We start from the raw sequence: 13,785 nt of genomic DNA on the forward strand, positions 1-13,785 counted from the left end.
AAACCTAGGAGTGAGAAGTTGGGGTGTGGGCGTGTGCAGAACATGTATGTTATGACTCGGTACCTTTGTCTTACTCAGTACTGCATGGCCCCGGGAAATGGAAATTGGTGAAATGTCAAGAGTGCCAGTCCTGACCTCCCCCTAGAGATCCGAAATGGAACATGCCAGGCTCCTGTAAGGTGAGCGGCCGACTTATTCGAGAAGACTCCGCCCCGGGGCGTGGCCTGCACGCCACGCCCCTCGGGCGCGCGCCTCCCGGTCGGTGCACCTGTCGCAGGTGCCTCGGTGTCTAATACTAACTGCGCACCTACCCCAGCAGCAGCGGCGACGGGGGCTCCTGCGGTGGACGGCAGGGGCAGCCCCGGAGTGGAGGCAGCCGGAGGGGCAACTGGCACCGGTGAGATGGGCACGGGGAGAAGGAGGAGGGACAGGGAGAGGGATGGCAGAGCGAAGCACAGGTGAGGAGGGCACGGGGGAAGGGGCCCGCCATAGGAGAAGGAACACAGGTGAGCGAGGAGTGAAGGCAGCGGAGAGGCAGGTTGGCACAGGTGAGGTGGGTACAGGGGAAGGGGCAAGGTATGGGAGAGTGATACACAGGTGAGTGAGGAGTGGAGGCAGCCGGAGGGGCAGGTTGGCACAGGTGAGGTGGGTACAGGGGAAGGTATGGGAGAGTGATACACAGGTGAGCGAGGAGTGGAGGCAGCCGGAGGGGCAGGTTGGCACAGGTGAGGTGGGTACAGGGGAAGGTATGGGAGAGTGATACACAGGTGAGCGAGGAGTGGAGGCAGCCCGAGGGGCAAGCTGTCACAGGTGAGGAGGGTACAGGGGGAAGGGGCATGTCATGGGAGAATGAAGCACAGGTGAGGCGGGTACAGGGGGAAGGGGCATGTCATGGGAGAATGAAGCTCATGTGAGGAGGGTACAGGGGGAAGGGGTATGCCATGGGAGAATGAAGCACAGGTGAGGAGGGTACAGGGAAAGGGATATGCCATGGGAGAATGAAGCACAGGTGAACGAGGAGTGGGTACAGGGAGAAGGGACAGGTTGGCACAGGTGAGGAGGGCACAGGGGGAAGGGACATGCCATGGGTGAATGAAGCACAGGTGTGGAGGGTACAAGGGGTAGGGGCATGCCATGGGTGAATGAAGCACAGGTGAGGAGGGTACAGGGGGAAGGGGTATGCCATGGGTGAATGAAGCACAGGTGAGGAGGGTACAGGGGGAAGAGGCATGCCATGGGAGAATGAAGCACAGGTGAGGAGGGTACAGGGGGAAGGGGCATGTCATGGGAGAATGAAGCACCGGTGAACGAGGAGTGGGTACAGGGGGAAGGGGCAGGTTGGCACAGGGGGAAGGAGCATGCCATGGGAGAGTTAAGCACAGGTGAACGAGGATTGCAGTCAGCCGGAGGGGCAGGTTGGCACAGGTGAGGCGCGTACAGAGGGAAGGGGCATGTCATGGGAGAATGAAGCACAGGTGAGGAGGGCACAGGGGGAAGGGGCATGTCATGGGAGAATGAAGCACAGGTGAAAGAGGAGTGGGTACAGGGGGAAGGGGCAGGTTGGCGCAGGTGAGGAGGGCACAGGGGGAAGGAGCATGCAATGGGAGAATGAAGCACAGGTTAGCGAGGAGTACAGTCAGCCGAGGGGCAAGCTGGCCTGGCACAGATGAGGAGGGTACAGTGGAAGGAGGAGGGAAGGGTCAAGGTATGCGAGAATGAAGCACAGGTGAAAGAGGAGTGGGTACAGGGGGAAGGGGCAGGTTGGCACAGGTGAGGAGGGCACAGGGGGAAGGAGCATGCCATGGGAGAATGACGCACCGGTAAGGAGGGCAAGGAGGAAGGACAGGGCGAGTGATCGGAGAGTGAAACACAGGTGAGCGAGGAGTGGAGGCAGCCGGAGGGGCAAGCTGGCACAGGTGAGGGGGCACGGGGCAAGAAGGAGGGAAGGGGCGTGCCATGGGAGAGTGAAGCACAGGTGAATGAGGAGGGTTCAATCAGAGGGGGTAAAAGTGAGGGGGCAAAGAGATGGAGAAGGGTAAACGGATGCAGCAGGTGAACCAGGAGGGATCAGGAGTGGTGGGCACAGGTGGAGGGGGGCATGGTGAAGAGATGCAGCAGGTGAACGAGGAGTGATTAGGGGGGTGAACACAGGTGCGGGGCAGGGTAAAGAGATGGAGCAGGTGAACCAGGAGTGATCGGTGGGGGGCACGGGTGGGGCGCTGGGTGAAGAGATGGAGACTGGTAGACAGATGGAGCAGGTGGAGGTCGAGGCCGGAATGAGGGAGTAGAGGTGAAGTGTGCAATGGGCACGGCGCGGGTATCCGTGGCACAGGTTACATGATGCAGCGCACGTGCTTGGGTTTAAAGTGGGACGAGAAAGTGCGCACAGGTGAAGGGGCGAGTGGCGAGCCAGAATATGATGGGGCAACGGGAGGGGGGGGGGTAGGTGAGAAAAGGGACAGGCGTGGGACAAGTTGGACCAACAAGGGACATAGGTAAGCGAGGGGGGGCATGGTTCCGGTGAGAAGGGCTGGGGGGCACACACTTAAGGTAGAAATGCGGTCCACTGAGGGGAGCATGAATTGTGCGACCAGGGGTTGGGGTGAAGTGGGCTGGGGACCACACAAAAGGGAGGGGTGAGGCCCAGAGAGGGGGTAGTTGGGGTTGTGTGACCAGGGATTGGGGCAACACACACATAAGTGAGGGGTGAGACCCACAGAGGAGGCAGCTGGGGTTCGGTGACCTGAGGTAGGGGTCAAAGACATAAGGAAGTAATAAACAACGCGGAGAAGTGGATGAGAGGGAAAGATGGTGTTCAGGCCTTAAGTGGGATGAAAAAACTAGGGGGGGGGGGAGCATAGTGTGCTGCCCCACTGGTATTGCGCTGCTTCTGTCATTGAATCCAGAAATATAACACAGCAAGTAGAATTACACCTACAACAAGCCGGGTCTATTGGCTTTTTCAATGGTTGTTATTTGCATAAACTATGGCTTTGTTGAATTTAATATTGATAATGCTTCCGTTCTCTAATGACAAGACTGTTAAAATACTATAACGAGTCTCTTTGCAGTTAAATTAAAGGCAGTGAAGGCTGGCACTGCTGCAGAGTTACGATTTTTTTTTCACTCGCAGGGTGAGGCCAGAAACGGAGAGCCCGATAGGGACCCGTCTCGGCACCTGCTTCTTAGAACTGTCGGTGCTCAGCACCGGCAAGACCCGGCCCACTTAAAGCCCTTATGATGGTACAGAAAGGAGAAGGGCGCGTAAACGGAAGTAGCGGAGAGTGGGGGGGGGGGGGCATCGGTGAGTGATAGGGGCACATATATGAGACACGCCTAGGGAAAGCAGGTAGGGTTAACTGCAGACTGGGGCACAGGCGAGCGATGCAGCGGTCACATGTTAGCTCGGAGGGCAAGGGCGGAAGGGGGCATATGCCAGTGATCTGCAGGTGAGGCTGTCGAAGGAGGGGGCGGTCAGAGTTGAGGATAAAGTTTAGGGGTCTTCGGGGGTCCAGTAGGGTGGCTCAGGAGCAGGGGCGCTGTGAGAGTGGGGGTGGCACCCAGCGCTCCTTTGTGCGCTCCAGGATCTCTGATACCCCTCGCCCCCCAGTGTTTTCCTCCGTCAGCGGACAGGTCTCCTGGTGCTCACATGCGTCCCTTGACCGGGCCGTTATGACCACCAAGAGAAACGAATGGATTCCATCTCAGTGTATCTCGCGCTCAGGGAACGGACTGGCGCGCGCCTCTTGTTCCACGTGTGTATGCCAGTCCTTGAAGTGTGCATTGGCTGACAGCCCTGCCCCCCTCAGGTGATCTGGGCGCCTCACGGTATGAGAGGCAGAGGTGACCTCCTGCACAAGAGGGCGCCCCCCTCACTGGTCGTCCTGCAGCCTAATTGGTCGTGAGCTGCTGGGCAGCGCCCTATGGGTGACTAGCGGGGTCAGGATGCTCAAGAGATGGAGAGTTGGAGGTAAATATCCCGTTGGGTGGCTGGCAGCCTGGGGCGGTCATGACTCTGCTCGTGTGCCCTCTGTGCTTAACCTGTACTCACCGGTTGGTCCCGAGTTACAAAAGAAACTATTGATAGATGGAATGCTGGGCAATGCAGACATCCACCCACTCACTAAGATCTGGGTTTAATCCATCCTTCTCTTGCTCACCACACCACCCCAGTTTGGATCTGAGTTACCACACACATCTTTCTCGGGTGACATGGATTCTGGCTGCCAACAGGTTGGTATTTGCAGGCCCTGGGCTGGGGGTGATCTGTGAGCTCAGCGCTTACATAAATTGGCGTAAATATCCCTTGGGTGGCTCGCAGCCCTGGGGTGGTCATGGGGTGGCACGCGTGTCCTCTGTGCTTGACCCATTCCCCCAGGCCTATGTCGCTTTCATGCTTGACATTGTAGTTCTGTCATGAACCTGCTGACATCCCTCTCGTCCAATCAGAGACCTCAATCCTCGGCGCGGAACTGGGCGAACCCCAGAATCCGTGCTTTGCATGCTTTTCTTCAGCGGTTCCCCATGACGTGCGTTCCTTGACGAAGTGCTTGGTGTCCAAAGATAATCTTTGTGCAGAGGTCGTTTCCGTGATCCACGTTGGCATGCTCGCCTCCATACTTCTCTTCACTCGCAGGCACTATGTGCCCAGCACTGATTGGTTATGATTGGGGTGATTCTACTGTGAGCGTCATCATATGCAGAGCTCCATTCGGGGGGCACTGGGGCAGGTACATTCCTGTCCATGGTTTAGAGGTCGGCGTTGAGCTGTTGCATAGTTGACCTTCGGCCCTGGAAGCATTATCAGTTGGCATGCGTAAGTCCCGGCTGGTACCGCGTCCTCTGAACGGGTTGAGCTTGCACATTTCCACTCCCTGGTCTGCTGGCATGCGGCGTCGTCAGCAGTGTTCTGGGCCCGGCATTCTCCCGCTAGAAAGCCCCGAGGTGGTATATCTTCTGGGTGCTTGCCACGGTTCAAAGGGGCAGACATCTCCGCCTGTCATTCGCACTTCACCCGTTGGCACGCATCTCTGAATTGGTTTGACTTTGCCCTCTCCTCGTTAATCAGTAGGTGTCCTCTATGACTGGCACGCATGTCTTCAATGGGTGATAAGCTTCCATATATCTCGTCCGTGAATAACCGGTTCAAGTTCTCAGGAAGATACCTCGGTGGGTTGAGCCGCCGCTGCCAAGATCTGTGTATACAGTGCGGATTCGAATTCTGCCAGACTGGCATGGGCCATGGGTGGTGCCCCTCGTCTTTAAGCTGCACTCAGTCGTGTGGTCCACGTGCAAGGCTCGTGTGCTGGACATACCTCATCTCTCTCTCTCGTTCGCCTACGTCATCCTCGTGCCTCAGCGGGGAGCCGCTCCTTCCAGTGCATGCGTCTGGTGCTTCCTCTCAGCCCCTATCCGTTTCGTTTCAGAAATCTTTATTTCGATCACAGATCATAAAAGATACATGATAAAATATGGACAATTAAAAAAGTATTAAACATGATGTGATCCAATGAATTAAGACATTAAAATACATTAAGAGAAAAAAGGAAATCTGATGTACTGTACTAAAATCTGACAATAAGTCAATTTATACAAGTCTTTTCAGGACGCTGCTGCGGGTAAACCACATGGAAGTTAAAAATTTCGCAACTGCAAAAACGACAATGGGAGAAAGGTCTGACTTTAAGACCCTATAGGCTGGTTGGAAGGATCTGAAGCCCAAGTTCCTAAGTAACGGGACTAACCAGCGTTTCCTGCTCCTCTTGTAGCCCTTGCAGAAAAAAACGGCGTGAACTTCGTCTTCTTTCGGATGAGCACAAACAGGGCAGGTTGCTGTGGTGGAGCATGGAGACCAAGACGCTGTGAAAAAAGCTAGAGGAAGGCATCCATATCTCCATTGAAAGAATAATTTCCTCGTTAGCAGGGGGGAGATCGCATCCAGAGTACTTTCAAGGCAGTAGGCGTCTTTTGCTTTCAGGAATAAGTGGGTCAAGGATCCTTCACGGCTCTCGTTGATGGCTCTTGTGAGCATCAAATTGTAGTATGCTCTTGCGAGTGCCTTCTTTGAAATCTTTACACAGGATTTGGAAGGATCGGTCCATAGTTCTGGATAGCCCAGATCCTCAAACCTGCCCTTGACATAGGTCAGCCACGGAATCCTCGAGGCGTTCCGCAGCTGTAAGAATTCCTGAAGTTCCTCTCTATAAATTGAGAGATCGGAGCTACACCACAAACGCCTCCAAAAGGTTAGGGGTTTAAGACCTAGCTCCTCTGATATTGGTCTTACTCCCAGGTCTAATCTAAGGGGGAGTAATGGAGTGCTTTGAGGGAGGGCAGTTACCTGTCTCAGGAATTTGTTTTCGGTGGACTGTAACTTTGGGACATGAATGTGACCCCAGATTTCACCCCCGTATGTAACACCCGCCCTTGCTTGGGTTTTGTATATATGAATAATTGGGGTCAGTGGACGGTAGAAAGATTTGTTCGCCAAGCGCAAAGTGCCACCCGCCAACTGTGCCAGTTTGATGGTCGCTTTGGCCTGATGAGACGTCCACGATAGATGTTCATTTAACGTGATCCCCAAATATTCAATATTGTGCACACGTTCCAATTGTGTTGTGCCGAGCCTGGGCGGGGCACGATTCTGGGGCTTGGGGTTCAGAATCATGAACTTAGTTTTTTGAGGGTTGATTTCCAGTCCCCGGTCGTTACAAAAATCAAGAAAGCCATCCAAGATGCGCTGGATCCCCATAGGGGATTTAGACAGCAGCAGGGTGTCATCTGCAAACATAATTGCAGGCACCCTGCTGCCGGTTAATTTTGGAGCATCCGAGTTGTGAATCCTGTTTAGGTGGGCAACTACCCCGTTCACAAAGATGCAGAACAGAGTCGGTGCAAGCACACAACCCTGTCTCACGCCTCTGCGAACGGGGAACCTTTCGGTTAGTTTGCCACCTTTGCCACACCTTACGCGAGCGTAGTTATTGTGGTGAAGTCTCATCAGGATTGTCAGGATGTCAGTAGGTACATCCAAATCTTCCATAACTCTCCATAGCCTCGCTCTGGGCACCAAATCAAAGGCGGCACGTAAGTCTACAAAGATGGTGTATAGACTGCCGCCCTCGATTATGGCTGTTCTCCAGTAGAGGAGATTTAACCTGAAGATTTGGTCTATGGTTGACACGCCCTCCCTGAATCCTGCCTGGTAAGGGGACAAAATTTCCATTTCTTCGATCCAGGCCTGCAATCTATTCAGAATCAGTCTACCGAACAATTTTTGGGATATATCGATTAAACTGATAGGACGATAGTTGGAGGGGAGCAAGGGGGATCCCTTTTTGAAGATTGGGACCACCTCTGCTCCCCTCCAAGTATCAGGCACCTCCAGTCCCCCGGCAATAGCATTAAATATTAGAGTGAGATAGGGTGCCCATATTCCAGGTTCCTGCTTAAACAGGTCACCGGGCACCCCATCGAGACCAGGGGCTTTTCCAGCAGCTAACCCTTTAATGGCTTCCCTCACTTCTTTTTCAGTGAAAGCAACCCCAATCGGGCAGAATGAAATTGTGGGACCATCTCTGTTCTGTTCGCTACCACCCTCTGCGTACAGGGCTTCAAAATGGGTCTGCCATACCGTGGGGGCTATATTGGGCTCTATTGCGGAAGATAAATCCTCCGTGCCATTCGCCACTACACGCCAAAATTTACGGGAATCTCTGGTTGTTAAAGCATTAGTGAGATTTTCCCAGTAGTCATGGTCCCATTCTGCCTTTGCATTCTCCAGGAGGATTTTGTAGGATCTTCTCCTGGCGCGAATTTCATCTTTGTTGTGATGTTCCTTCATGGCAAGTAGCAAGTTGGCCTTGGCTTCCCTGCAAGCAGCATTGTACCAAGATGTCTTTGGTTTAAGGCCATTCCTTTGCCTTGAAGATGAAAATAGATCCTGCTCTAGGGTAGTGAGGATGCCTGCATGTATTTGTGCAAGCTCTCCTCGCATAACGTCGTCTAAAACCCTAGATCCTAGCTGGAAGGCATCCTCCAGTAATGGGGTTATCCTTGCATATAGGTGGGATATTCGAACTGGGTTGCTGGCCAATTTCTCCCACTTGACCTTCCTACGATTATTTTCAAGTAGGAGGCCCGTTTTATCTTTAACCGACCCATTGATTCGTGGGTCTCTCCCAGGTAGACAATAGGTCAGTTCCAGGGAGTTGTGGTCACTGTCTAGTCTTGGGATAACTTTGAAGTCCACTATTGCTGACCACATGGACAGTTTAACCATTATGTAATCCAATCTGGATTCGCTGCCGGGTTTATTAAATGTGTAATTACTTGGCGTGTCTGATTTAGTGCGACCGTTGCATGCCCTTAGACCAAGATTGAGGGTGAGGGCGGTTATCTGTAGGGCTAGTGGAGTCCAAGCCCGTGGGGAAGGTGCCACCGTCTCAGGTATGAGCCAATATGAGTCTTCTTCCAGAGAGGGACCATCACGTAGCCCCGGCAGTGGTTCATATTGAGCATTAAAATCGCCTCCTACCAGGCAAGCCAGTTCGCTTGGGATACCTTCTAGGAGCTTGGCTAGCTCATCCACTGTGCCAGATTCTTTATGCATTGGAACCGGCCTTGAATAGATATTAATTACTATCAACTTCGATGAGTCTGGCCACTCGAGTGAGACAGCCAGTAAATCATCAGAAGCGGTCTCTAGATAAGTAGCTTGGCAACCCAAATCCGTGGCTACCCATGTAGTTAGTCCCCCAGATGGCCTGCCCCTACCCCCCCATTTAGCTGCTTTGAAGAAGGAGGCAAAACCCGGAAATACTATTTCATCACGCGCCCAAGTTTCTTGTAATAGAATTATGTCCTTCGAACTGATATATGTACCCCATTCTGTGCAATCTATCTTGCTAGCAAGGCCAGCCACATTCCATGAAATCACTATTATTTCTGGTGGTTGGGTGGAGACCGTGCCCATATGAGCCAAAGTGGTGGTGGTGCACTCGTGGGGCCGCCGAAGGTTTGTGGGAACGAGGGACGTGCCCGTGGGGTTATCATGGATGGGAGAGGAGGGCGCGACACTTGGTCCATGTACAGGATCAACTGTACCAGATGCTGAAGGATGAATATCAGCAACCGGGTCAAATTTAAGCCCATTTATGTGAGATATTTGAATTGCGCTCCCCTCATCAACCGCATGTCAGTCTACCATCTCAAGGCTACTAAAGCGGTTATGGGTAGATAGGTGGGCGGGGTAGTGAATTCTATGTGGCCCTGGAATTCCCCTCCTCTGTCCACCGCCTCCCCCCCTCCTTCTTGCAACAGTTTCCCAACCGGCCTCACTCCCATAAGTAGGGAACTGCTCTGTTGGTCTTTCCCTGTATGGCGGATAATTGTTGTTCTTCCTCCGGCTATTTTCCCAACCCTCCGACTGCTCCTGGTGATACCTCCACCTATGATCCTCCAGATTGTAAAAATTTGAGGGGTAAAAGAATGAGAGGGGCAATGGTTGGATGGTGCTCGCAAAATCCCCATCAGCAGCACGGGTGCAGATATATGCGGCTACATTCGGATCTCTAAAGGTGACCAGAATGCAGTCGCCACCGATGGATTTCTTAGTATAGCCCACCCACGCTGCCCTCCTAGCCATGGTTATATCGCTAGTTGTACCTCTCGGTAGCGGTCTATTTACGGAGAGCCAATTAATTACTTTATTTATTAGTGAGATGGTGGATTCAGATGTAATAGAATTTAATTCAGGGACCCCCACCAGAACCAGAGTGTAAGGTGCTACTTCTGGGGGGAGGTTTATGAATTTGGATTTAGAAGTAATATCAGGTTTCTCTCCAGTAATAGGAGGGTCACTCTTAGCTTTGGCCGGAGGCTGGGTATTATTGTCTTTCAGTGGGAGGGTTGATTTTGAGATAGTGGTAGCCGATTGTTGGATGGGAGTGGGAGCCAAATTTACAACCAATGTTGCCGGAGCGTTGATTGGTACAGGTTGTAGGGGTTTGGGATTAATTTGCGGGGGTTTATTAGTAGTTGGTGTGGGGGGGAAGTTGTCTTTGGTAAGTTTTGAACCTGGTCCCTCTCTAACTAATTTGGTCCCACTGTTGGCCGTTTTCCTTGAGTCTACGAGTTGCACGGTAGCCTTTTCAATACTAACTAGTCTGGCTTCCATCTTAATCAGTCTTGCCTCAAGAGGTCTAAACAGAGACCTAACTAAGGTGCCTATATCTTCTAGAGTAATATCATCTGAAATAATATCTGCTGGAGCATTGCTAGTAGGTTGTGGTAAAGAAGTTGACTTACTCATTCTAAGGGGAGACGGCGGTCCTAATGTATTCCCAGTGTGCTCGGAGGAAGCACCCATCTCCCTTTTGCCTCTAGCTTGCTTAGATTTCGAAGTTTTAGTCCTATGATCTATTTTATTTTGTAGGCCCTGCTTCTTTTTTGGAACAGCCCCTTCCCTAGTACCCCTGTTGTTGTCTAGGTTAGTTCCTGCAACTTTAGCTATCTCAGTGTTCTCTATGGGTGTAAGCTGGGGGTTTTGCGTGTTGGGTAGGACCATAAGGCTCATGTCGTCGAGGTAACTCGGGGCCTCAGTAGTAGACTCTGGATTGGTGGAATTAATGGCTGGGATAGGACATATTGCCGGGTCTATACTTTGGTTATTTGGAAGACCAGATCTATTTTCTGGGGTTCTAATGTGGGCCATGGGGCCCAATGAGGACCTTCTTACCCAGTCTATTTCTTGTGAGATTCTGCGCTCGAGAACCTCTATTTCCTCAAACAAAAGGGAGCCAGCTTTGGCGAAGTAAGTGTCAATAGGTCCTTTAACGGCCCCCGATGTAATTTGCGAGGAAGTTTTACTCCTGGTTTCCCGTGTGCACATTTTACTCACAGTTCAAATACCTTTAGATCCAGGCGAAGAGGGGGGGCCCGGACCGGTCTCTCACGTACTCGAACGGCCTCAAACGGCCCGCTCTTTGCCCGGTCTTCGCCCCGGTCGCTCCCGCGCGCTCCCGCGCAGCGTCAATCTCCAGTATTTATATCCCAAGGACCAATGAGGTGTGTTGTGACAAGGTGTGGGCGGGGCGTTCAGGGAGAGCGGGGCCAGGTGACTCAGCCTCCGGGACTCCTGGGAAAATGAGTCCCGGTTCACGCTCGCAGCCCTGTAGCCTCACAAGCCCCACACGAAGCAGCCAGGCAGGCAGGAGACCAGCAGCGGCAAGAGGAGGTGAGGGGAATCCGCAGCGGGACCCGCGAAGCGGGTTCCGCAAGTCGTAGATGTGAACAGCCCTCACAGCGTAGATGTGAACAGCCCTCACAGCGATGTAGCGCCAGCCAGAAGCAACAAGCAGCGTCCCACGAAGAGAGGGTCCAGGTGCAGTTTAAATTTAGCAAGGTGTGGGCGGGGCGTTCAGGGAGAGCGGGGCCAGGTGACTCAGCCTCCGGGACTCCTGGGAAAATGAGTCCCGGTTCACGCTCGCAGCCCTGTAGCCTCACAAGCCCCACACGAAGCAGCCAGGCAGGCAGGAGACCAGCAGCGGCAAGAGGAGGTGAGGGGAATCCGCAGCGGGACCCGCGAAGCGGGTTCCGCAAGTCGTAGATGTGAACAGCCCTCACAGCGTAGATGTGAACAGCCCTCACAGCGATGTAGCGCCAGCCAGAAGCAACAAGCAGCGTCCCACGAAGAGAGGGTCCAGGTGCAGTTTAAATTTAGCAAGGTGTGGGCGGGGCGTTCAGGGAGAGCGGGGCCAGGTGACTCAGCCTCCGGGACTCCTGGGAAAATGAGTCCCGGTTCACGCTCGCAGCCCTGTAGCCTCACAAGCCCCACACGAAGCAGCCAGGCAGGCAGGAGACCAGCAGCGGCAAGAGGAGGTGAGAGGAATCCGCAGCGGGACCCGCGAAGCGGGTTCCGCAAGTCGTAGATGTGAACAGCCCTCACAGCGTAGATGTGAACAGCCCTCACAGCGATGTAGCGCCAGCCAGAAGCAACAAGCAGCGTCCCACCAATCTGATGTCCGTTTATTACATTCCATGTCCACAACGCTGCACCCAGTGTGCAGGAAGCTCCCGTGCATTGGCGCCCCACCCAGGTGTCATTGGTGCAGCCCCCCTCCTTTGTTTATTGGTGGTCACTCGTGCGTTGGTGTCTCCTCGTAAAAACACCTCTGACGGAGAGGAGAAGGGCATGACGCATAGGTCCCTTCACCTACTAGACTTAAACACAACAAACTAGTACGGTGGAGTTATGTAGGCAAATGATTTTTTGTCGAGTACACAGATTGAGGGGAGACTAAACACGATCTGTGAACGGTCATCCTTCGTGGGAGAGGAAACCTCATCGTAGGAATCCTCTCTCCACCCCGGTGGGGCAATGCCACCCAGGCGGACTCGACCCCCTCGAAGACTGTATCGGTAGGAGGGAGCTCTCACAGAAATCTTACTGGACAACCCCGGCGGAAGTGGGGATCCAGATGTAAACGTAAAAATACCTGAGTGTTCCTAGGTTAATACCTTTTTATTCTGTAGGACACTAGGTATTACTACAAATCAAAGCTGACTAGGCAGCTTAAATATTCTGGTAGAGGTGTAAATGAACCTAGCGTGGAGGTCATTTTGTCGCTCATTTCCTTGTAGATTCCCTCAGTAGATGTTGTTAAAGACCCGAAGAGCTGTACGCGTCCCCCATTTCTCCATTCCATGGAACGAGCTGTCATGCCGGGGTACCTGGTCTACATCTAAGGTGTTAGACTCTCATAAATGTTTAATTTCTTAGAAACCCACTGTAGGAAAACCGCCATTTCTGAATGGTCACCACAGATTTTCTGCCTTTTGATGGACCATATTTTATTGCTAGTTTTTATACCCTGCATGCTGGGGAACTTCTGTCCGGTGCTGAGTGTATGTGATCTGACTCTTAAAACATGGAGAAATTGTCTAATCCCTGAATGGTGTATTTAACTTTTCTATAAGGCTGTAGTGTATGGTTTGGAAATGCTCCCGTGGCATGAGAAGTTAACTGTGACCTGTGGACTGTGGCACGTATCGTCTTATCCACTTGTCTGGCAAGGAAAGCATGCCTTCAGGCCCACCGTTATAGACTGACTGCTGCAGTTTAATCCTAGACTGTGACCTGTGAAAATAACCCTTTTTGACGGGTTAAAACCTACCCTGTAAATATAAGTAAGTCACCCCTATGTAGGTCTTGTAGCCCACAAGACAGGGTGCATGGTATTTAAAAGTGGGACATGTAGAAAAATGTTACTCTGCCCTTGCAATGACTAATTAGCAAAAGTCTCCACCCTCTCTCCACCTGTGCCCAGGTCTTGAGTAAGTGTGACTTGGGTATAGATGACCACTGTGAGCTCATCCGCATATGCTAGGTGCGTGTTGTGGACTTCCTTTTGACAGCACAGCCTCAAATCCTTCTTGACAGGTCTGTTGAGCCACATGTAGCATCTGGGGCACACTTGAAGGAGAGAGAACAAGAAGCCAAGAAAATTCGTGTGTACCACTGCCTGGTGGTTGATGGGGCCTGATTTTGCCCTACCGGACTTCTGTTTCTGGGATTGCTGTGGGTACCATGTCTGCTTCAAACTAGATTACAGTTTTAGATGTGCAAGCACATCTGGTTGGTGTATTCAACCCGTGCTCCACAACGGTCTGCCGCAAATTGCACCTAAGTTCCTGCCTATTGCACCAATGGCGATCTTCGGCAGTTTGTGTTTTTTTTTTTTTTTTTTTGTCTCCATTTTTACTTACAACTTTACCAGTTCATGG

General features: G+C 52.4%; 1 protein-coding gene across 1 annotated transcript in view; it reads left to right on the forward strand.

The window, feature by feature from the left end:
- Nucleotides 1-261: 261 nt before the first annotated feature.
- PRR15 (proline rich 15) overlaps nt 262-13,785 on the forward strand; it is a 59,240-nt gene continuing 45,716 nt past the window's right edge. Inside the window, exon 1 of the mRNA XM_085630410.1 lies at nt 262-397. The gene's annotated coding sequence lies outside the window, so the exon portion shown is untranslated. The remainder of the gene's footprint in view (nt 398-13,785) is intronic.

Source organism: Triturus cristatus, chromosome 10, assembly GCF_964204655.1.
Source record: "Triturus cristatus chromosome 10, aTriCri1.1, whole genome shotgun sequence".
Taxonomy (NCBI): Eukaryota; Metazoa; Chordata; class Amphibia; order Caudata; family Salamandridae; genus Triturus; species Triturus cristatus.